Genomic DNA, 23,290 nt, shown 5'->3' on the forward strand with positions numbered 1-23,290 from the left:
CGAAAGAACTTTAACTGTATTTTGGGCCATTCTGAAATGTGCTAATTTTGCAGGTGTACCTGCAAGTAAAACTTTGTAGACCGATAATAACAGAAGTTGTTTCACCAAATGAATCTATTAACCCTTGTTAGGTGGCCGGTGCTCACTTTTTATCTAGTAAGTTATTTTTTCTTTTAAAAATTATTCTCTGGGACTATTGCATGCATGGTGTATGATACACTTATTACCCGGCACTGTAATCATTTCTTGTCTGTTTTTCCATCCAGAGCCTCGAAGCATGTCGGTTGGGTAAAAGAGAGAAGCGGTGATTTTTCCCAGGACATGCTCCTAGTTAGAAAATAATATCCCTCTAGAATTAATTAATTAATGGGAGTTGATGCAATTAACAAATACTGAGCGACAAACTCTACAGAGGCGGCTGTATGGAGCCATGCAAACACCCTGGTTTCGATTTCCTGACCAGTAAAGTGAGGGGCTAATCTGCAATTTCCCTTGATGATCTCTCTCTCAAGCTTTTTTAAAATGGAAAAAATGGTTTTATGTTGATTTTAAATGTAACATATGGTCATGAGGAATATTGTGAAACCTAAAAAAAAAAAAAAAAAAAGACATTGAAATCATCCATTGTTCCCAAATATGATTGATTACTCTATTGGTACATTTTCTTACAGACCTATTTTTCCCTGTAGGTTTGTTTTTTAGTTGTAATCAATCAGAAGATAAAACTTCAATTTGTTTTATTTTTCCTTAGATGATAAGTATAAATATGTCAATATTGTCTTTGTAAATACAGATTTTAATGGTTAAATAATATTCCATCAAATGTAAGAACTGTAATTTGGTTAACCATTTCCCTATTTTTGTGACATATTTATTTTAAATGTTATTTAAAATTTTTCATTATTATAAACATTTTCAATTTTCCATTATTATAAATAACACTTCTGTGAACACCTTTATAAAGCTTTTTAGATGGTTTTCTTTGGTTACATTCCCAGAACAAAATTATGAGGTCAAAGGATATGAATATTTTAAGGTTCACATTACTTCTTGCCAAATTGTTTTACAAAAGCACTGCATCCAGCAGTATGTGACATTTCCCATTTCACTTGTGTTCCATCTCTGCTTTGGATACTGTGATGAAACATTTCTGTTTCTGTTGGATGGGAGAAGAATTGTGTCATGTTTAATATTCAATTTTCATTAACCATGTAGTTAAATCTTCTTCTTCGAATTAAAATTTGTATTCTCTTCTCTTGGAATTGCTTGTTTCTGCCCTTTTCCTATTAATCTGTTGGGACTTTCATGTGTTTCTTATCCATTTACATGAGCTACTTACATAATAAAGATATTAACCCTTAATTATATTTCTGTCCATTTTTTCTAATGTCATGGACTTCCAAGTTGGTTTTCAAGCTCACAGTAATTCTTAAATGATTTGGGGGACAATGTAGCCTTTCTAATTTCTTTCTTTCCATTGAATGCCAAGTTTACAAGGGCAGGGCCCAAGAGAACAGAAACCCGCACAATGAAGATCTTGGGTGTTGGACTTCCCTGGCGGTCCAGTGGTTAAGACTCCACGTTTCCACTGTAGGGGGCACGGGTTCAATTCCTGGTCAAGGAACTAAGATCCCACATGTCGAGTGGCGTGGCCAAAAAAAAAAAAAAAAGATGTTGGACGTTTTAAAGATCCACGCGAGACGCGAGCCTGGCTTTTAGAAGTCTCTCCCACTGGGCCAAGGAATCTTTGTAAGAATTAAATAGGAAACTTCCATCCCTCACAAAGTAACCATGTAATGCCACACTTCTTGTCCCCATTGCACATCTGAGAGGAGCTGCTCTCTGAGCACACATGAAACAGGTGACTCCCCAAGTCAACATAAATTTTCAATTAAAGCGCGGTCCTCCCAATGCCTGGGCAGAGTCTGCCTGGCAGCCTCTCAGGGTCCAGCCGCTGCCGCCTGTGGATCCAAGGCCTGGGCAGAGGGGCCTCAGCCTGCTGAGAAGCCCACCTCGCAGGGCAGAACTGGAACCTTTGAAAGCCGCGGGAGGGCTCTCTCCTTCTGGCCTGGCAGCCCTGCAGTGGGTCAGCTCAGCAGGAGGCTCTGAGGTTACTTGAAAATAGCCGCTTCCGCGAAAGCTCCAAGGCTGAGCGATGCTTAGGGTGCTCACACCCTCCTTCGGTCCAGCCACGTCCCCTTCTCATTTCTCTCAGCAACAGTGATCCAGAAAGACACATGAACATCTGTATAAGGATTTTTTAAATCCTTAAAGTTTTTAAAGAACGTTCAACAATCAAGTCAAGTCCCCCTTGAACCCTCTCTGCCTCCCCGGCCCCTGAGTCAGGGTCCTTCCCTGAAGCAACCACTGGTATCAGTTCTCTGTGCGCCCTGCTAGACATCCTGCTTTGCTTTCATGTGCAGAAACACGCACACCTAGAAACAGAGCATGCTTGCAGGTGTGAGTCTGCACACGTGTGCTTATTTGACGTTCATATACGTGCATATGTGCTTGTATGCATGTATGCGCATGTGTGCATTTCATGTGCATGTGACATGGGGATGTATTGTGCACATTCTGTAGCTTGCTCTTTTTACTTAACCTGGGTGGAGATTTTCTGTGTCAGCACGTTGGTCTGTCTCCTGATGTGGCTCCTGCGAGCATGAGAAGGCTGGGTTAGGTGGTGAAAGAACACACTTCGGCCAAAACAGAGCAGGAATCCTGTACTAAACCCCTGTGATTAAAGGCCATCCCTTTCCTTTTGCAATTTAATTTTCTTACCTCTGTAAGGACCCCAGTGTTCCTTGCAGTGGTGTGATCTTAGGTTGAAAACAGTTTTTTGAGGGAAGAGTCGAGAGAAATGTAGGAAATTTATATCAGGAAGGATCTAAAATAGTTTTGTGTTTACTATTTAAAAAGCAAGAATTATAGCAATGATAATGTGCCATTTGGTTAACACTGATAATATGAAACAGCTGCATGTATCTAAAAGGGACTTGACAGCTTAGGGATCAGTGATATCTGTGGCACATGATGGGAAACGCTTGGGCCCAGAGGCACATGGACACTCAGAGGACCAGGGTTTGAGCCTGGACCCCCTGACCTGCCGCCTCGATGGACCTTGTCCCAGTCACTCCCTGCCTTGGTTTCTTCATCTGTGTCATGGGCCGGTCTCACATGACTGTGAAGACAGAATGAAGTAATGAAGTATGTGACAGCGTGTGTGTAAACTATCAAAAAACACGAATGCTGGCAACTATTGCTATAAAGGCCGCAGGTTTGAACGTCTGTCGTGAGGAGGAAGCTTTAGGGCAATGGGATACTACGTTTCTACCCTGGACCCGACCAGGGACCCACAACTTCCCCAGAAGGAGCTGCTGGAGAAGCTTCGGGCCCCCCCGCTTCAGCAGGTGGCTGGCCTTGCCCCGCCGGGGCCTCTGGGGGCGCACACCTGTCCGCTGTTAGTGACCTCGTCCCAAGGGAGGCGAGAGGCTTTCCCTCCCCACAGGGGAGGCCCTGTGGAGCCCTTCTGCTGGTTCAGAGCGCTCCTGGAGAACATACTAGAAATTTCGCCGGTCCAGAGGGGGCATGGGTGAACCCTGCCTCGCTGGTGTGGCCGCTGCCCCTGGGGGTGCTGTGGCGAAACGAGCAGCCGGAGGCGGCTGGGGTCTGAAGGGCCAGCAGCCTTCCTGTGCTGCTGAAGGACACTGTGAGCACCACTCCCAGCCCGAGCGAGGGTCCGCGCTGCACGCCTTCTCCAGCTCACACCTGCCGTCTGCGAACTGGTCTCCTGGGCTGTCCCCGACGACTGCCGTGCCCTGCTGCAGTAGCTGCTGTTCCCACCAGGGCTGCCCTCTGGTCAGTACTGACTTCCTGTTCTCAGTGTCCCATTCGTCACTGGGAAGGCAAAATAAAGGGGGGGGAGGGGGAAGGCAAAATAAGGGGGGCGGGGCGGATGATGTTCATCTTTTCTTCAAAATCCGTATTCTGCTGTATTGAAAGGGAGTCACATCAGATGACAGGGTGAACTAACACTGGTTCGAAAGGAAATTATGTTGAAAATGTATACTGATCAATTATTTTAAAAGCTTGGTCCGGTACCCAACAGGAGCTGGAATGCTATGCAAGTTTAACAAATACACGTAAAACCTGGCTCTCCCGTGAAGATAATCGTTTTCTTTAAAAAACAAAAACAGAAAAAAAACCCAAAATTAAAAATACTAAAACAAAAACCCCCTCACCACAACAGGCAAAGCTGAGCTTGAAAAAAGTGTGGCATTTAAAATTCAACAATGCTTATCTACTACAGGCTGATGCATGTTTAAGAAGATCTACTTCTTATAAAGATCTCCTATTTAATTAAGAAAAACTAATATCAAAGCGGTTTTTTGCATTTACAATTCGTGTTTAAACTTCTCCTAGATTAAGTGAGCTTAAACAGTTGCGATTCCTGACTTTAACAGCATTATAAAATACATTAGAGATTGAGAGGATAAAATTCTGCCATGTTAGGTGATAACCTAACTGCTATTTGCAGTTGTAAGGGGTACTAATGGCACAGGGACAAGATTTATTGTCGAGAGGACATTCCTTGTAACGTTTGCCTTGTCGTTCCATTAATAATGACTGCTTATGAGCCATCTCTTTGGCATCTTTGTTGTCCTGAAAACTTACAACTCACAGCACAATTCTTTACGGCATGTTACATTGCCCCCTCCGGGTATTTCTGACCATTATCCCATTTGGTTATATTCAAAACCCCTGCCTCCGGAGAGACCATTAGGCCGACCTTTCACCTCCCAACATTCTTGGTTCAAATGGTGTAATAACACGTAGTGAATATTTACAAGCACACTTATACTATAATAGAGTACTGCTGTGAACATTAGCACACATTTTCTGCTCAATCAGGCTCTGATGTAGAGCTCACTGCGCACCCCAGAGAAAATGCAGTCCCCAGTAAGCCATGCTAGTGAAACACCCTTGAACCCACACAGCTTACATAACATAAACTGACTCGATGCAGATGAGCGAGGCGACACGTTCGGGGGAGACACTGAGTTCCTGGGATGCCTGATGTCGGCAGTGCCCTCCCAGCGGACAACTCCGGGCAGGAGGCAGGGGCCCTTAATACCCGGAATTCTGAACGGATCAGCGTGTGGGGCTTATCCAGAAAAAGGAAATTAAAGGCCATATGATGTGCTGGCACCAGGTGGTCCAGTGACCTTCCCCAGGGCTTTTAAATTTTCTAATTAAAAATTTTTTTAATTAAAAAAAAAGAGACCCCCCCCCCCACTCATAGGATAAATTGTAAAATACTTCCTCTGCCTTGCCCCTCCTCCCTACATTAACTGGGTCCTTTTTTCCTAGCCCCGCCCCCTTCTCCAGCTCCACCCCTCTGTGAGCTCCGTCACTAGCCCCACCCCTTCTGTTGACCGCGCCCCTTGTTTTAGTCCCACCCGTTTCAGATGGCTCTTGGGATTTTTCTAGCTCCACCCCTCAGCACTGGCTCCACCCTCTCTGGCGAGCCCCGCCCCACCCTTACGTCATTTAAACAGCTGCTGCCTGGTTCCAGCCCTACATTCCCCAACCCCTATGGCCTCTCAGGCCCAAGGAGCAGGGAGCGGACAAGTGCAGCTGAGTTCTCCTGTCTGCGTCTTGCTTATATCCTGTCCTCCTTTGGGATTAAAGAAGACTAGAACTTTCTCTGCAGAGCCTGCACCAAGGACCAGAAGGGCACTTCGATCTGTGCTTGCACCCAGTTCTGGTGTGACAAGAGCTCTCCTGGTAAGAAGGGTGACGCATCCTTGAACACAAATTTATATACATGTCTGTCTGTCTGTCTGCATATAGTTCCTTTTTTTCCTTTTTGCAGAGCTAGCATAAATAAGAGTATTGGCTGTTCAGGTGATTTCTGCCTGGCAAATTCAAGAGGTCAGAGGCTTCTAATAAGATTCCTGTATTTCAAAGGAATCTCGTTGGAAGGTCTGCCATTAACAGTAATTGCATAGCTGTCATGGGGGCTTGTCTGTCAAGAGTTCCTGCGAGATTTACACCTAAATTTATAGGTGCTGCAGGGGTCCCAAGGCCTGGCTGGCGTCTGAGGTCCGCACTCGTGTCCCGATCCTGTCGTCCTACTGATCTGTGAGATGGCTCTCCTTTAGGACCACCCGAGATTTAGCCAGACCCACAGCCTAGGGGTAACCTGGAGATGGTGGTTTTGCTGCTCGGTGGGCAAGGGTGTGTAGGGTAGGAGGCCTGACTGTGGCCTAGATTAGTGGGAATTTGCCCGTTGTCAGTGGGATGAGGCCTCGACATCCTCCTGTTCGGTGTCCAGTGCCCTGTAATGCACACACGTATGTTTGCCAAGTACTCTGCTGATCCAGTTCATCCCGTTTGTGTGGCGAGTTATCAGGCCGAATGACAGAATGATGGGACACGAGTTTACCTCCTCTCCAGGGAACTTTTATTTGTGGTAGGAGCTTCTTATAGTACAAGTCATTAAACAGATTTAAATGTACCACAGGTCAAGCCACGTGTTCCCTGAAACACTACATATAATGAAAGCCTGATATAGGATGGCTAGGTTATAACATGGCATTCGCCTGTCTCCTGGTTTTATTGTTGGGTCAGCATGAAGGTGGGGTGAGCCATTGCTACTTAGTGGGAATTAAGAAAGCCTTTTGGCATTTCCTATATTTTATGAAACTGCTTTTGTCCTTGTCTGGGTGTATGGCAGTGATTTTGTTGAGTTTTCCCCCTTTTTCCTTTCCTACTGTTTCTTTATTTTAGTTTTCCTGGAGACTGAGTTTGCACTCTCATGTTTTCCATGCTTATTATGTGCCCCATGCTGTCCTGAGCACTTGACATGAATTATGTGATTTCGTTTTCATAAAAACACCAACGGGGAATTATTTTTGTCCCCATCTGGTAGCTGACGAACCTGAAGCCCAGACATGTTAAGCCACTTTCCCAGAGTTACACAGCCAGTAAACGGCAGAGCCAGGAGCCCAACAAACAGAAGCATCCTTCATGCTTAGCTCCTGTGGTCTTAAATGTTGTCAGAATTACTGTTTATATCACAACTATGTGTTGAGGTTTTAATAAGACACAGGGAAATCACAGAAGTCTTCCTTTGGAAGTTCTGTTTAAGTTTGGATATATAAGTCCTGATGTTTTCTAATTATGCAGCAAGCACTTTATCATCATCTCTTGAGTCCATAAACATTTATTGAGCATCTACTATGGAGCCTTCATTAGCTGCCAAAATGCAGATGATCTAACCCCAGTGGAAAAAGGATGGAGAGACCACCAATGGAAGATAAGAATGTTTACATCCGTGGAGGGATTTCTTGGAGGTTTTCAGGGGAGGGCAATAATCTAATTCCTCCGGTGGGGCTTGGGAAAGCCAAATCCGGCTGACACTTTATGAATAAGGAAAAAGTCTTTCTCTCACCAGCTGGTTTTTAGTTAGCCGATGCCAACAATACAGGTGGCTCTCAGAGCCAAAGGCAGGGGCAAGGTCACGTAGGGAGAGAGAAAAAGGTGAGAGCGGAATGGGTCTTGAGAAACTCGGATATTTAAGGGAGAAAGAGGAGAGACCGAGTTGGGTGAGAGGAAGCCAGAGAGGTAGGAAGAAAATTGGAAAGGATGGAGTCACAGAAACCGAGGGAAGGAAGTGCTGTAAGGGGAGGAGAGCTTAGTAGTGCTGGATGCAGCAAGGGATCATGGAGGAGGAGGCTTTGCAGAGCCCATGTGGTGTAGAAGCGGGAGGTCATCAGACTTTGCTCAGAGAGGTGGTGGAGGAACAGGGGAGAACCAGCCTTGGGGGCATAGGAGGTTGGGAAGCGTAGACAGCACAGGAGGGTGACTTGGGGAGGAGTTTGCTTTAGGGTGAAGGGCATGAGAGGGAGGCATCTGGGAGGGGTGTGGGGTCCAGGGGAGTTTTTTTGTTGGGGTTTTTTTCAGACTCATTGAAGGAAGAACCTAGTAGGGACGTTAAAGACACAGGAGGGAGAAGGAATGAAGGTCAGTACAGGGGCTTTTAAAGGCAGGAAGGATCGAGCGTCCTGATGCAGGATTCAAGTTAGAAAATTTCGTTTTAATATTTTGAAAACTTGTGCCTTACCCAGCGTTTGGCCCATCACTAAAATATTTAGCAATTATGAAAGAGGCTTTCTCTCTCTGCATAAATCACTGATCACAAAGCATTACGTGTCTGTGTAAGCAAATATTCTGCCCTGGTAAGGCGTCGTAGGTATGTCTCATCAAACTCTCCTGAAAGCTACATCTGCTTCGACGACTGTTTTCTCAACATCTTCACTTGCGTCCCTGGTGAGCATCTGTAAAGACTCCAAAGCGCCGTCTCCAGCAGCAGCCCGCCTCTCTCTCTGGGCACTTGCTACATTGTGTGGCAGTTCTGTTTTCACGTTGGCCAGCTTTTCCTGGAAAGGGTCAGGTCGTAAATCCTTTTGTCTTTGCAGACGCTACAGTCTCAGTTACAATTACTCAGTCTCACCCACGCAGCTCAGAAACAACCATAAGTAAACGCCCATGTGCATGGCTGTGTCCCAGTAAAGTATGGGCACAGAAATTGGAATTTCATGTAATTTTCACATCACAAAATATTATTTTTGTTTGGAATTTTTCATCCATTAAAAAATGTAAAACCTACATAGAAAACAGGCGGTAGGCTGGCTTTGGCCTGCGGGCATCGTTTGCTAGGCTGCTCTAGGCGGTTTCTCCTGGGAGAGGGTCTGTGACCTGTTGTCACTGTGGCCCTCCTTCTAGCCCAGTGATGAGTAAAAGAATGAGTGATGGACCTGTTTAACTTTTATATTTTCATTTATAGGATGTCCCCAGTGGTAAAAGTCCTTTAGGATGTAACTGAAATTCTCTTCCGGTCTTCTTAGGGGACCCGACGTGTGCCCACAACCGATGACGTAACTGTCCTCTGAGAACCAGAGCATCCTTTCCGATATTAATTGGGTTCCAAGTAATTAAGTTCAAATATTGTCCTCAGTAGGAGACTATACTCCTTTCCTTCTCAAATTCCCCCATAAATATCAGTACAGAATAAAACTGAATCTTTCAGCCTGGTTCTTACTAAGGATTAAAAAAATCCACCCCAGACGCATAGCACAGGGAGATCAGCTCGGTGCTCTGTGACCACCTAGAGGGGTGGGATAGGGAGGGTGGGAAGGAGACGCAAGAGGGAGGGGATATGGGGATATATGTATATGTATAGCTGATTCACTTCATTATACAGCAGAAACTAACACACCATTGTAAAGCAATTATACTCCAATAAAGATGTTTAAAAAACAAAACAAAAAACCCCACCCTACCTGAATATGCAGAATATGCTGCTTTATGTAAGCATGTTGGGATCCTCTCCTGAATGAGGCAGTGTGGCCTCTGTGTAGCTTCTGTGCGGGGTGTGAGCTCAGGGTCCCAGAGTGACCCTGCTCTGCTCTGTCAGCTTGTCATGCCGGGGAAGGTGGCCCTGCGTGGCCCTGTATTTCCCATCTGGGAAGAACCCGCCTTGAAGATCTTCATTCCTGTCACCTGGGAAGGGAGAGCAGCATGACATTTCCCTGCCTCTTTCTCAACTAGGATTAAATTAGAAAATTCCAGACAAAATGAATTATTATTATTTTCTTAGTAGACTAAAAACTTATAAGTATATTAAATACAGTTTTTATATGAACAGATTTTTCATTGCTTATCCGAAGTTCAAGTGTAACTGGGCACCCTGGGCTTTTTTTGCTGAATCTGGCTGTGCTCTGCGGGGGTCAGTCACTCAGGGGTAGGAACAGGCCTGCAAAAAACCACACCACCTCTGCCGGTTCTGTGTAATTCATAAAACTTTTATTAGTTCCTACTCTCTGCTCTTTCTCAGTTTTTCTATCTCCCTGGCTCCTACAGGCAGATTCTGTGGAGATGCTAGAAGGGGAAAAGCCAACAGGCCCCGTGCATTGGCTGCGTGTGAGATGCAGTGTTGGCCTCTGCTGAGACCCCAGGGCGGGTACTTTATCCTCACTTGGGATTTGGGGAATGAGAAACCGAGCCTCTGGAGGGTTCGCCGCTCTCCAAGGCCTCATGGGTAGAAAGCGGAGGAGCTTCGGTGTAGAAGCAGGAGGCCGCTCTGTGTGGCCCCTGAGCGGGAGGGGTCCTGTGGGGAAGGACTTGGATGCCACAAGCCCCGGAGGGCTGCCTGCGGTGGGGGTGGGGAGATCTGGAAGGGCAGAGGACCAGCAGTCTGCCAGGGAGTGAAAAGAGCCTGGCCAGGAAGGGCTCAGAGAAAGCTGTGCACTGCACCCCGAAACCAGAGCTCTTGAGGTCCACTCCTTCCCGTGCTGATACCCGGAACCTCCCTTCACTCTTTGCCTGAAAGCCGCTGTGGCCAGTGACAGCTAAAGACATGAGCTAAATTCTTCCATATTTCAGAAAGCTTGGGAGGTCACACCTGGGGGCCCACGCAGCAGAGGCAACAGGAAGACAGGATGGGTTTGGGTAAATATATCTCCCTCCTGGCTCACGTGATTCCCCCCGAGACGGTTTTGGACACAGGTCATTGTTGATATATTGGAAGCATCTTCAGCCATATCAGGTGGGGTGGGGACCAGGATGCCTAATGGCTGATGCGTCTGCTCCCACAGCCTCCATGACTGATACCCGGTCCTGCTGCCAACGCAAACGTGTGCTGTGCCCATTCATCTTGGCCGAAATATGGATGTATATCGACATACCCATTAAACGCCTCAGGCTTCGGAGACATAGATCAGATTAGATAAGGCCCTAAATTTCCTCTTTTAAAGTATGCGGAGAAAAAGGAGTTCAAAATACCAAGTGCTGACGAGAATTAAAGGTCTAGGAGGAATTGACAAACATCTTGGAATTCAGAATTAATGCTTTAAACTTTAGGCTTCTTTGGCAATCAATATATTCACAAAACTCCCATTAGTGTTCACAGGGGTTAAAATGTGCATATCACCCGAAGACCATCTATTTTCGAGTCGTCAGTGCCGGGTGTGATGCGGGCTGTCTTCTCTGGAAGACGGGCAAGATGCAGAGAAGAGCCGCCTGCGTGGAATTTTGTACCATTAAGGTGGAAGCGATCTAATTGCAGATTTCTTCACACAGACTACATTTTGATCCCAGGGAGACCTCCCCTAAGTCTGTCTAATTCTCCAGCTGGCAGCAATCCAGAGCAGACCTCAGTTCTGGAACTTTCTACACTCTTCCTGACCCCTGACAAGTCCAGGTGGCTGCCCACCCCCACTTCCACCTCTGTCTGAGTCCATCAGCCTTAATATGAAGTCCTTCGAAAGGAGGGGGCCAGGGACCAAGAGTCACCCTCTGCCAGCCCTGGACCACTGACACACAGCCTGTAATTTATCATAAAAGGTTACCAGGTTTAGCTGTCCCACTGTAGTATTAATCAGATCGTTTTGGCAGGTTGGATTTCACTACCTATAAATATTCACTGCATGTGGACTGCTTTATAAACAGTAGCATTTCCTTCCGTTTTTTAGAGAAAAATTTGTATGATCTTGCCTACTTGCCCGTGCTGGTTGTGGTGTAAAGTAGGTTGACGTCTTATCAGAACTATGGGTCATATTCTCGGTGGTAGGATGTGTCTTAGTGGTTATTAGACACCTGTGCAAATTCATTGACCTGGGAGCCAGCAGATGCTCCCAGCTACACACAAATATTCCCTACAGAGGAGCTACAGTTCTCTTTATGAAAATAATTTTTTAAAAATTAGGAAACATTTTGAGCATTCTGAGAATATAGAGAATAATAGACATATACCTGTATACCCACCATCTTTATAATATCATAGATGAAATGGAGGAACCCTGTGTGCCCCTCTGTGATCCCAACCCCTCCCTCCATCCCAGAGGTAGCCCCCAATATGAATTTATTCTATATCATTTTTATGCATATTTTTATACTTTTCCAACATATTTATGTATCAGTAAATGTTGTCTATGGTAGTTTGAAGATATAAATAAATAAATGGTATCATATTGCATTTATCCCTAGTTGTTTTGACTCAACATTATATTTTTGAGAATATATATATAATTCTAGGTCATTTACTTTATCCACCCTATGTTCTCTCATTGTAGGAATGCACACAATTTATTCATTCTCGTATTAATGGACATTTAGCTTATTTCCCATTTTTCCTTATAACCGGTAATGTGGTTGTAGACATTCGTGCACTTGTCTCACTCACACTCTTATACCTGTGAGCAAGTTTGTACGAAGAAACCACATTGCTAAGTCACAGGGCACCACTGTTTCCAACTTTGTTAGATATTCCTAAATCACTTTCCAGAATGATGTACCGTTGTACATTACTACTAGCAGGTATGAAAATCCCTCTTTTTTTTTTTTTTATTCATACTTGACCTACAGTTGGAATGGCCAAATTTGAAAATGTTTGCCAGTCTGATGGCTATAGACATGTAACTCATCCCTTTGGTTTGTACTTTCACGATTACTCAGGAGGCAGTGTCTCATCTGCATTTACTGGACATTTAGTTCCTTCTGCAAACTGCCTGTTCCTATTACTTGGCCATTTTTATGTTGGAATGTCTGTTTTTTCTCTTATTGATTAGAAATACTTCAAAACTACTTCAAAATATGCATATTTGCATATAATAATTTACTTATTATGCACATTGTAGATATTTTCTTCCAGTCTATGGCTTGTTTTTCTGCTGCTTTTTGTTTTACAGTGTCTTTTGATGTGCAGATATTTTAATATCAATATTGTCAAAATTATTAATCTTTTAATTTATACCTTATGCTTTTTATATTTGTTTAAGAAACCTTTATTTGTCATAAAAGCCTAAAGATATTCTACTGAATGTTAGTATAAAAATGTAAAATATGATTTTCACAGTTTGGGCTTGAATCCATCTGTGATACAGTTGAATGTGGAGAGTAAAGTAGGGATCTCATTTTACATTTTTCTTATGGATAACCAGTTGTTGCAGCCTCATTGATTGAATAGTCCATCATTTCACTATTAAAACATTTTTATTGTAAAATTTACCATACAAGCGGAACGCGCGCACACACACACACACACACACACACACATTTAAGGATTATAATAAGATAATAAAGCAAAATAATAAACCATCAGCTGTGTTATGACACAGAACATTAACAATATCTTAGAACATTTCTGCAGGACATTCCCTGATCTTATCCCCTTCCCTCCTCCCTCCCAATTTTTATGATAATTTGTCCCTTGGTTTTCTTTACTGTTTTCCACATGTATATATATCCTTACACAATATATTCTTTAGCTTTGCCTTTCTTTAAATTTCATAAGAATGGAAATATTCTATGTGTATTATTTTTTTACTTTCATTATGTTCCATTGGTCCTTTATTTTCTCTAGAGAAGGAATTTGCTGTCTTATCTGATATAATTTTATAATAGCTTTGACATCTGGGAGGGCCCATCTCCTCCCACTGTCAATTTTCTTCAACATTCTCTTGACTACTATTGACCCTTTGCTCTTTCATTTGAATTTTAAGGTAAGCTTGTAAAGTTCTATAAAAAAATCCTGTTGGTATGGTAATTACATTGACCTTATTGATTACTTTGGACAGATTTGACATATTTATGACATAAAATGTTCTAATTCATGTTCATAATATGTCTTCTCATTTATTCTGGTCGTGTTTTACATCTTTTGATAATATGTAGTTCTGTTCTCATATGTCTTTTTTAGGTTTATTTCTAAACACCTTTCATATTGTTATTGTGAATGGGAACTTTAACATTTATATTGTGTAGTAAGATGTTAGGTGATGGACATGCTGTTGGTTTTTATTTGTTCGTTTTTGTATGATTATGTGTTGCTGCTGTAAAAAAAAGTATCACAAATGTAGAATATTAAAGCAGCATACATTTATAATTGTACATCTTTGTAGGTCAGAAGTTTGGCAGATCTCACTGGGATAAAATGAAGATGTCAGTAGGATTGTATTCCTTTCTGGAGGCTTGAGGGAGAATCTGTTTCCTTGCCTTTTCCCACTCTCTGGAGGCTACTCATATTCCTGGGTTCATGGTCTTCTTCTTCCATCTTCAGATGGAAGGAATATTACATCTCTCTGACCTTCCTTCCACTGTCACATCTCCACTTTTACAATGGAATTAGATTGGGCCCACCTTGGATAATCCAGGATAATCTCTCTACCTCCAGATCCTTAATCCTAATCATGTCTGCAAAGTCCATTTTCCCGTGTAAGGTAGCATATTCACAGGTTTTGGGAATTAGAACGTGGACATCTTTGGAGACCATTATTCTGCCTACTATAATTTGATATCTAATAACCATGCTGAACTATCACTATTTCTAATATTTATATGTAGATTGTCTTGAATTTAAAAAATGGACTATTATATCATCTCCTTTTGCTATTTCTAAAACAATGATTTATTTTTCTTTTCTTATTGCATTGGATAGAATCTCTAGAACAATGTTAAATGTAAGTAGTGATAGCAGGCATCCTTGTCTTGTCCTCAGTTTTAAGGAGACCTTCTAAAGTCTCATTTGATGTTTGTGTGATGTATGTAGTAAATATTGAGTAAGTGTCCTTTGTCAGGTTAAGGGAGTTCCTTATTATTTGTAGTTCATAGTTTACAAATATTGTACTTGTGGATTTGTTAATTTATCCTTATGATATTGCCAGTTTGGGCTTGTTATGTTTTGGAGCTATGTTGTTGAAGGGTACATTTTATAATTGTTGATACCTTCTTGATGAATTTTTTCCCCTATGATATAGTGTCACTTTTTATGGCAATTAATACATTTTTGGCTTAAATTGCATTTTATTTTATATTAACATACCAAACCCCCTTTACTTTTGGATAATATGTGTGTATTAGATCTTTTTCTTTATTTTCAATTTATCTGTGTGGACTTGTCGTATGTGTGTTCCTTATAAGTGGTGTATACCTAGATTTCTTAAAAAATCCAATCAGATAACATCTTTTAATAGGTAAATTTAATCCATTAATATTTGTTGTGATTAATTAACAGAAATGTTTGGTCTTATGTTTACCATCTTATTTTATTTTTTGTTAGTATAAATTTCTTTCTTTCCCTTTCCTTCCTCCCTTCCTTCCTTCCTTCCTTCCTTCCTTCCTCTCTCCCTCCCTCCCACCCTCCCCCCTCCTTCCCTCCCTCTCTTCCTCCCTCCTTCCCTCTTTCCCTCCTTCCTTCTTTCTTCCTTTCTTTTCTTTTCTTTTTGTTCCTTTCCCTTCCCTTTCTTTCTTTCTTTCTTTCTTTCTTTCTCATTACTTTGAAAATTGATTAAAAGTTTTATGAGACATTTTTACCCTTCTGCCAAGCTATAGATTGTATTTCCATTCTTTTGGGGATTAGCCTTAAAATTTTAAGATATTTAACTAAAATTTTTGTAACAAAAGCTACAGTTGTTCAGTATTTCTATTTTCTTTCTTCTGACCACAGTAAGACCTCAGCATATGTGTACTGTTTTTTGAGTTTTACCACTATTGTTTAATACAAGAAGTTATGTTAAAAATTAACAGTTAAATTTACCCATATTTCCTCAGTTGCATTGCTCATTTTTGCTTCTCATTTCCCATGAGTTTCTTTTGCATTTACTTTTTCTCCTCCTGAATGCATGCTGTCATAGTTTTTTTTAACTGAGATCTGTAGGGTGTAAAGTCATGAATTCTTTGTATAGGTAAAAATGTCTTTATTTTGCTTTTACTTTTTTTTATGGTTGCAATTTTTTATTGTGATAAAGTATTCATAACATAAAATTTACCATTTTAAGCATTTTTAAATGTACAGTTCCATGGCATATTTATATTCACTTTGTTGTCCAACCATTACCATCATCCATCTCCAGAATTTTTCATCTTCCCAAACTGCACCTCTTTACCCATTAATAATAACTTTCCTTTCTCTCCTTCCCTCTTTGGCCTGGCAACCACCATTCTACTTTCTGTCTCCATGAATTTGGCTATTCTAGGTACCTCATATAAGTGGAACCACAGAATATTTGTCCTTCTGTGTCTGGCTTATTTCACTTAGCATAATGTCTTCAAGGCTCATCCATGTAGCATGTATCAGAATTTCAGTCCTTTTTTTTTCTTCCTAAGTTTTTAATTTATTTTTTATACAGCAGGTTCTTATTAGTTATCTATTTTATACATATTAGTGCATATATGTCAATCCCAATCTCCCAATTCATCCCACCACCCCGCCCCCCACTTCCCCCCTTGGTGTCCATACGTTTCTTCTCTACATCTGTGTCTCTATTTCTGCCTTGCAAATCGGTTCATTGTACCATTTTTTCTAGATTCCACATATATGTGTTAATATACAATATTTATTTTTCTCTTTCTGACTTACTTCACTCTGTATGACAGTCTCTAGGCAACCTAAATGCCCATCAACAGATGAATGGGTAAAGAAGATGTGGTACATATATACAATGGAATATTACTCAGCCATAAAAAGGAACGAAATTGGGTCATTTGTAGAGATGTGGATGGACCTAGAGGCTGTCATATAGGGTGAAGTAAGTCAGAAAGAGAAAAAAAATCATCTATTAATGCATATATGTGGAATCTAGAAAAATGGTACAGATGAACCGGTTTGCAAGGCAGAATTTCAGTACCTTTAAGGCTTAATATTCCATTGCATGTATATATCAATACCAAATTTTGTTTATCCATTCATACATCAATTGACATTTGTTTTGCTTCTGCGTTTTGGCTATTGCTAATAATGCTGCTATAAACATGGGTGTGCAAATATCTAAGTCCCTGCTTTCAGTTCTTTTGGGTGTATACCCTGGAGTGCAACTGCTGGGTCATATGGTAATTCCCTGTTTAATTTTTTGAGGAGCTGCCATATTGTTTTCCACAGTGGCTGCATTATTTTAGATTTATACCATCAATGCGTAAATGTTCCAGTTTCTCCACATCCTTGTCAACACTTGTTATTTCTGTTTTCTGTTTTTTTCTAATTACAGCCACCCTAATGAGTGTAAAGTAGTATCTCATTGTGGTTTTGATTTACATTTCCCTAGTGATTAATGATGTTCACTATCTTTTCATGTGCTTATTGGCCATTTGTATATCTTCTTTGGAGAAATTTCAAGTATTTTGCCCATTTTTTAATGACTAGTTTGTTTCTGTTGTTCATTGCTTTCACTCTTGATTGATAGTTTGATTGGTTTGAAATTCTTGGTTAAGGTTATATTTTTCCCCCTATCACTTTAAAGCTACTACTTTGTTGCCTTCTGGAAACTCTTGTTGCTGCTGAGAAATCTATTGCTGTTGTGCTTATTCTTTTATAGGCAATCTCTTTTTTTCTTGAAGCTTTTCAGGTTGTCTCCTTATTTTTAATGTTCTGTATTTCATTACACCATCTAGGCATAGATTATTTTTATTTACTCTGATGGGACACTCTTGCAATCTGAGGACCTATGTCTTTCTCCAATTCTGTAAAATTCTTATCTATTATTTATTTAAAATTTTTAAGTATCAGTTATTTCCTATTCTTAGTTTTAAGAACTCCAATTTGCTGTATATTGGAGCATCTCAGTTTTTTCTCCCTGCTTCTTAACAGGTTTTCATACATTAAAACAAACTGTTACCAGTCTCTGCATTTGATGTGATCCTCAGCTCTTCCATTTTACTCTTTACTCTGGACTGTGTTCCTATTAGTTTATCCCATCTCGTAAATTAAAACTTTTTAGTGACTATATATTTTATTTATAAGGTGTTATAATTCGTTCTCTCTCATATACATCTATGCTTATTTCATTTATTTCTCTTTTGTTCATAATTTATAATTGTTTATGGATATGTTAGATGTTTTATTTATCCCTTTAGCATTTTAAAAATAGTTATTTTAAAGTTTTTGCTAGGCTCTCATAAACTTAATTGTATCTGGAATGAATTCACACTGTTGTCTTTATTGTGTGTCTTTCTTTGTATGAGCTTTGTTTTATGTGTTTTGGAATTTTGGTGTTTGGGCATTTTCTGAATGGGAGGATTTATGATTTTGTGGCTAGCATTCATATGTTCCCTCTCTCTCTTCTTTCCTCTCTCCCTAGGTATGTTGCCTGCACACATATCTCTAGCAGAAGGGGAACTTTTGCTCTGCTCTGATGTTGGGCTTATTGCTGATACAGTCATAAAGCCAGTGAGGGGCAAGATTTGACTTTGACCTCTTTTCAGCTTCCTTCTGTGAGTGAAGGGAGAGGTTGGGGTGTCTACCACATCCTCTGCCTTCAACAGCAGTGATCTTGGCTCAATTTTTCTTTTTTTGTTTTTCCTATTTTTTTTTGGTTGCGTTGGGTCTTCATCGCTGCATGCGGGCTTTCTTTAGTTGCGGAGAGTGGGGGCTTCTCTTCATTGTGGTGTGCTGGCTTCTCATCGTGGTGGCCTCTCGTTGCAGAGCATGGGCTCTAGGCATGCGGGCTTCAGTAGTTGTGGCACATGGGCTCAGTAGTTGTGGTGCATGGGCTTAGTTGCTCTGTGGCATGTGGGATCTTCCTGGACCAGGGCTCGAACCTGTGTCCCCTGCATTGGCAGGTGGATTCTTAACCACTGCGCACCAGGGATGTCCCAATTTATTTGTTTTTTAAAAAAATGAAATTATCAATTTATTTATTTATTTATTTATTTATTTGTCTGTGTTCGGTCTTTGTTGCGGTGCATGGGCTTTCTCTAGCTGTAGCGAGCGGGGGCTACTCTTTGTTGTGGTGCGTGGGCTTCTTGTTGCGGTGGCTTCTCTTGTTGCAGAGTGTGGGCTCTCGGTGCATGGGCTTCAGTAGTTGTGACGCACGAGCTTCAGTAGTTGTGTCTTACTGGCTCAGTAGCTGTGGCTCGTGGGCTCTAGAGTGCAGGCTCAGTAGTTGTGGTGCATGGGCTTAGTTGATCTGCGGCACGTGGGATCTTCCTGGACCAGGGCTCGAACCCATGTCCCCTGCATTGGCAGGCGGATTCTTAACCACTGCGCACCAGAGAAGCCCCAATTTATCTGTTTCTGATGAAGCTCTGTAGTCCCTTTCGTACCATTGGAGTCTAACTCCTGGATGCCACCCCCTGCTTCTAGACGCAGAGCCCTCCCCCCAACCTCCCAGCCTGCCGCTGTCCCCCTGCCCCACCATCTTGTATTTCTGCTCCGTCCACATTCATCCACTGCTCATCTTGTATTCAAGGTGACTGTGTTATTTTGGTTTTGTCTGGAGCATTAAAATACCATTTTATTTAGTTCCTTGCAGCGGGCAGCACACAACCCATCAATGGCGTGCTCTTCATTTGTTCAACATTTGTCCCATTGACTTTCAAGTTGAGTTTGATATTCAAGTTATCTTTTCAGTAGCAAAAACGGAGTCTAATTTTGATACTTCCATTGCTGTGATCCTGATGATCATTTACACCCTTCGGTATTTACTTCTTTGTACAGCTTTTAGAAAAAACATGTGAATGTGAACGTATTTGCACGAAACCATCCCTGGAACCTCCCTACAACACTGGCCTTGTGGGTTTTGCAATGTAGGTCTTCTTCTCTGATGTTTCATTCACTGAACAAATACATTTTGAGTTCATTCTATGCTCACAAATGCAAGCGACCTGCAGTACTGCTGTTCAAGGTGTGGTCTGGGGACCAGCAGCCTCTGCGTTAGAAATGCAAAAGCTCAGGCCCCTCCCCAGACCTCCTGAACCAGAGCCTGAATTTTGAACAAGATTTCCAGGTGATCTGCATGAACGTGCAAGTCTGAGAAGCACTGCCTTGTAGTGAAAGTAACCGTGTGTCCTGGCTTACTTATTTGTGGGGCTACTGTTCACATGTCGTCCTCATTTAGACAACTGATTATGTGGTTTCCCTCTTTATAATGAGCTGGATGCTTCATTCTCTAAATTCTGAAGAGTCTGATGCAGACACACCTAAGTCATTCTGAGTTCTCCAGGGAGCAAGTAGAGATAGAGTGAGGCTGAAGTGAGGGTATAAGGGTGCTGGAGGGGATTATTGGCAAAGTAAATGCATTCTGTATTGTACTTATGCTGAAAACAACCGGAGCAGAAAGGTGTTGGCCTTCTGTTCTCTCCCACAGCGTATCTTCAGCTTCTTTGGCCCAGGAACTGGGAGGTGCTGGGGCTTCTAAGTGGGAGGGTGTCTCTTTATTTTTGAACCCGCAGCAGGGCATCCTGCCCCCTTGAAGTGGGCAGGCCCAGAGCATTCTCTCCATTCATACCAGCAGCCTGCAGGGTGCTGGGCTCTATCTTTTTGTAAAACTGTTTACACCATGGTCTCTGTAAGAGTTTCCTGTGGCTGCTACAACAAGTTATCACAAACTGGGTGGCTTCATGCAACAGGAATTTATTCTCTAACAGTCTGGCAGCCAGAAGTCTGACATCAGTACCCCTAGGATGAAATCAAGGTGTTGGCAGGGCTGCACCCCCTCCAGAGGCTCTCAGGGAAGATTCTTCCTTGCCCCTTCCGGCTTCTGGTGGCGGACGGCGTTCCTTGGCTTGTGGCCGCATCCCTTCCGTCCCTGCCTCTGTCCTCACATGGCCTCCTCCTCCTCTGTAACTGTCAAATCTGTCTCTGCCTCCCTCTTATAAGGACACTTGTGATGGCATTTAGGGCCCACCAGATAATCCAGGATGATCTCCCCTCCTGGAGATCCTTCATTTAGTCAACACTTGCAAAGTCCATTTTGTCATGTAAGATCACATCCACAGGTTCCAGGGATTGGGACATGGGCATCTTGGGGGGGTGGTGAGGGACCCTTTTCCAGCCTACCACAGCACCCAAGAGAAAGGGTGTTGTATTGCCAGGCAAACCAAATGGGACATTTCCCTCCAAGAAGAGTGGATATAAGATATTTTTCTAAAAGAAAGAGATTGTTGAGTATTTTAATACTGACCCCTCCCCGGTTCTGCTCATGTAGACTCTTCATTACCACTTGCTGAGCACCTGCTTTGTGCCAGGAGCTTCACGCACCTTCTCTCTAGTGTGCAGTATCGTCCTGTTTTATTATTTTTTTTTTTGCGGCACGCGGGCCCCCCACTGCCGCGGCCCCTCCCGCCGCGGAGTACAGACTCCGGACGCTCAGGCCCAGCGGCCATGGCTCATGGGCCCAGCCGCTCCACGGCATGTGGGATCCTCCCGGACCGGGGCACGAACCCGTGTCCCCTGCATCGGCAGGTGGACTCTCAACCACTGCGCCACCAGGGAAGCCCTATCATCCTGTTTTGCCGGTGAGAGGAGGTGGGCTTGCCCCATCGTATCCTGTGAGCGGTCGGTGTGGCAGAGCGGCTTCAACTAGGAAAGGCACGAGGGATTGCCTGTGGGACCGTGGGCGCCGGGGAGGTAGAGGGAAGGAGCAGAGACTGTTTAACTTCGAAGCCACTGCAAGCCGGAGGACTGGCATTCAGCACCAGATGCCACGGGGCTGTCGGGGGGCTTGCATAAGTCCCATGTTCCGCTCCTGGGGGTGTTGTCACCTGCGAGCCGAAGGTTTCTCTCTGGGGCGGGCATCTGGAGGTGCCTTTGGACGTAAGAAGCAGGAGCCTCCCTGTGGGGCAAGTAGCAAGCGTGGCATCGAGGGGCCTGTGTGCGTCCTGGACGCACAGATTCCCGCTCCCACCCGCTGCCCACAGTCGAGCCGTTTCCATCCGATCAGCAGCCCCACTGCTCTGCTGGGCTCCGTGGAGCGTTGTTGAGTCTCAAAGATTTTACATTCCAACCTCCACTGCCCTGTTTAGGGGTGAGGCCTTTAGGGGAGCACTCTGGGTCCCTTATCCCTGGTTTACGGGGATTAACCAAGACCCCCGAGGGCAGGATCTGGGGCAGATTAAACTGTGGAGGGTTTCAGAGGACACATTTTGCCTGGGGGGTGGTTTGCCTGCATCCCTCGAGGGCAGATGTGTGGACACTGCTCAGTGCAGCGTCACCTTTCTTATTCCAGGGGCAGCAGCCGAAGACCACGGCTACGTTAGGTGCTTAGGTGCTTTAATTGGAAACAGAAGCTCTGAGTGCAGCCCACACCCTAGGGCTGTGTGTATTGCGTTCAGACTCTAGGTTCCGGGGTGTTTATCAGGCTGGGTGGGCACCAGATGGCAGTGGGGTGTTTCCTCCTTGGCGGCAAAAGGCTCGCAATGGGGAGGAAGCAGGCTCCCGTCTGTGTCCCTGACCCTGTCCGGGGTGCTACGGGAGCCCCGCCCCTTTGCCCTCCTTGGCGGAGGCGTGAGCCACGCTCCCCTTCAAGTCCAGGCTCCCAGGCGGGCCGCCCACCGCTGCCCAGAGGGCTGAGCGCAGGGCCGGGGAGCGGCCAGGACAGGGCCCGGCGCTGCGCGCTGGAGGGCCGCACACTGCCCTATCCTCGCCCTCTTCCTCTGCTGGGTGAGCCGAGCGCCTCGGAGCCGTCTCTTCGGAAGTCTGGCAGGGCTGCTCCTCCGCGGATGGTGTGGGTTATAAATCGTGTAACCCTGGAGAAGAGTTCACTTGATCACGGTGTTTTACACTCTTCTCTGCAGAGCGTTGGTGACTTAATTAACCTACTTGCAGATGTAGCAGCTGAAAGATACATTTCCCGATGCATCTACATCCCCTTTTCAGTCATCATATACTTAAATTGCAAATTCTCATGAACTGTAACCCAGTGTCTTATGGCTCTTGATTCTACATTTCCCTGTAGATGTTCTATCTTCATATGTGTCAAAGTTAGAGGACGTGGCTGCTAGGAAAAGGTATAGCTATATTAAACCACACACACAAAAACCCTCCATTGAAATAAGGTTAAGAATATGGCTTAATACTCCTAATGACAGGCAGTTCCAAGTTTGGCTTCAAAGCCAATTGTTTGCCCAACACCACAGCACCCACGCCTCAGAAAACAGGTCTTGGAAGGTGCTAACCTCGGGGGGATAGACTTATTTATCATCAAGGCACTCCAGGGCTCAAACAATGTGAAATCATTGCATGCATTTCCTTATTGGCCTTATTTTATGAAATCCTTGCTTCCCTCCCTATGCACTTACTTTTTCTCTCTCCATCTCCAGGAGAGCCCCTTCCCATACTTTTAGAGAAGATTATCCTATGACTTAACATTTTAAAAAATTTAGAGGTAAGATGAGGGTAGAGGGTCACTGAATTCTGAACAAAACCAGTAATGGTTAATTTCTGTATGATTGTTTTCCCTTAAGAAAGTTAAGAAGACATTTGCAAGTCCTCCCCTGCCCCTCCCCCGCAAAAAAA

Source organism: Mesoplodon densirostris, chromosome 1 (genome assembly GCF_025265405.1).
Source record: "Mesoplodon densirostris isolate mMesDen1 chromosome 1, mMesDen1 primary haplotype, whole genome shotgun sequence".
NCBI classification, from domain to species: domain Eukaryota; kingdom Metazoa; phylum Chordata; class Mammalia; order Artiodactyla; family Ziphiidae; genus Mesoplodon; species Mesoplodon densirostris.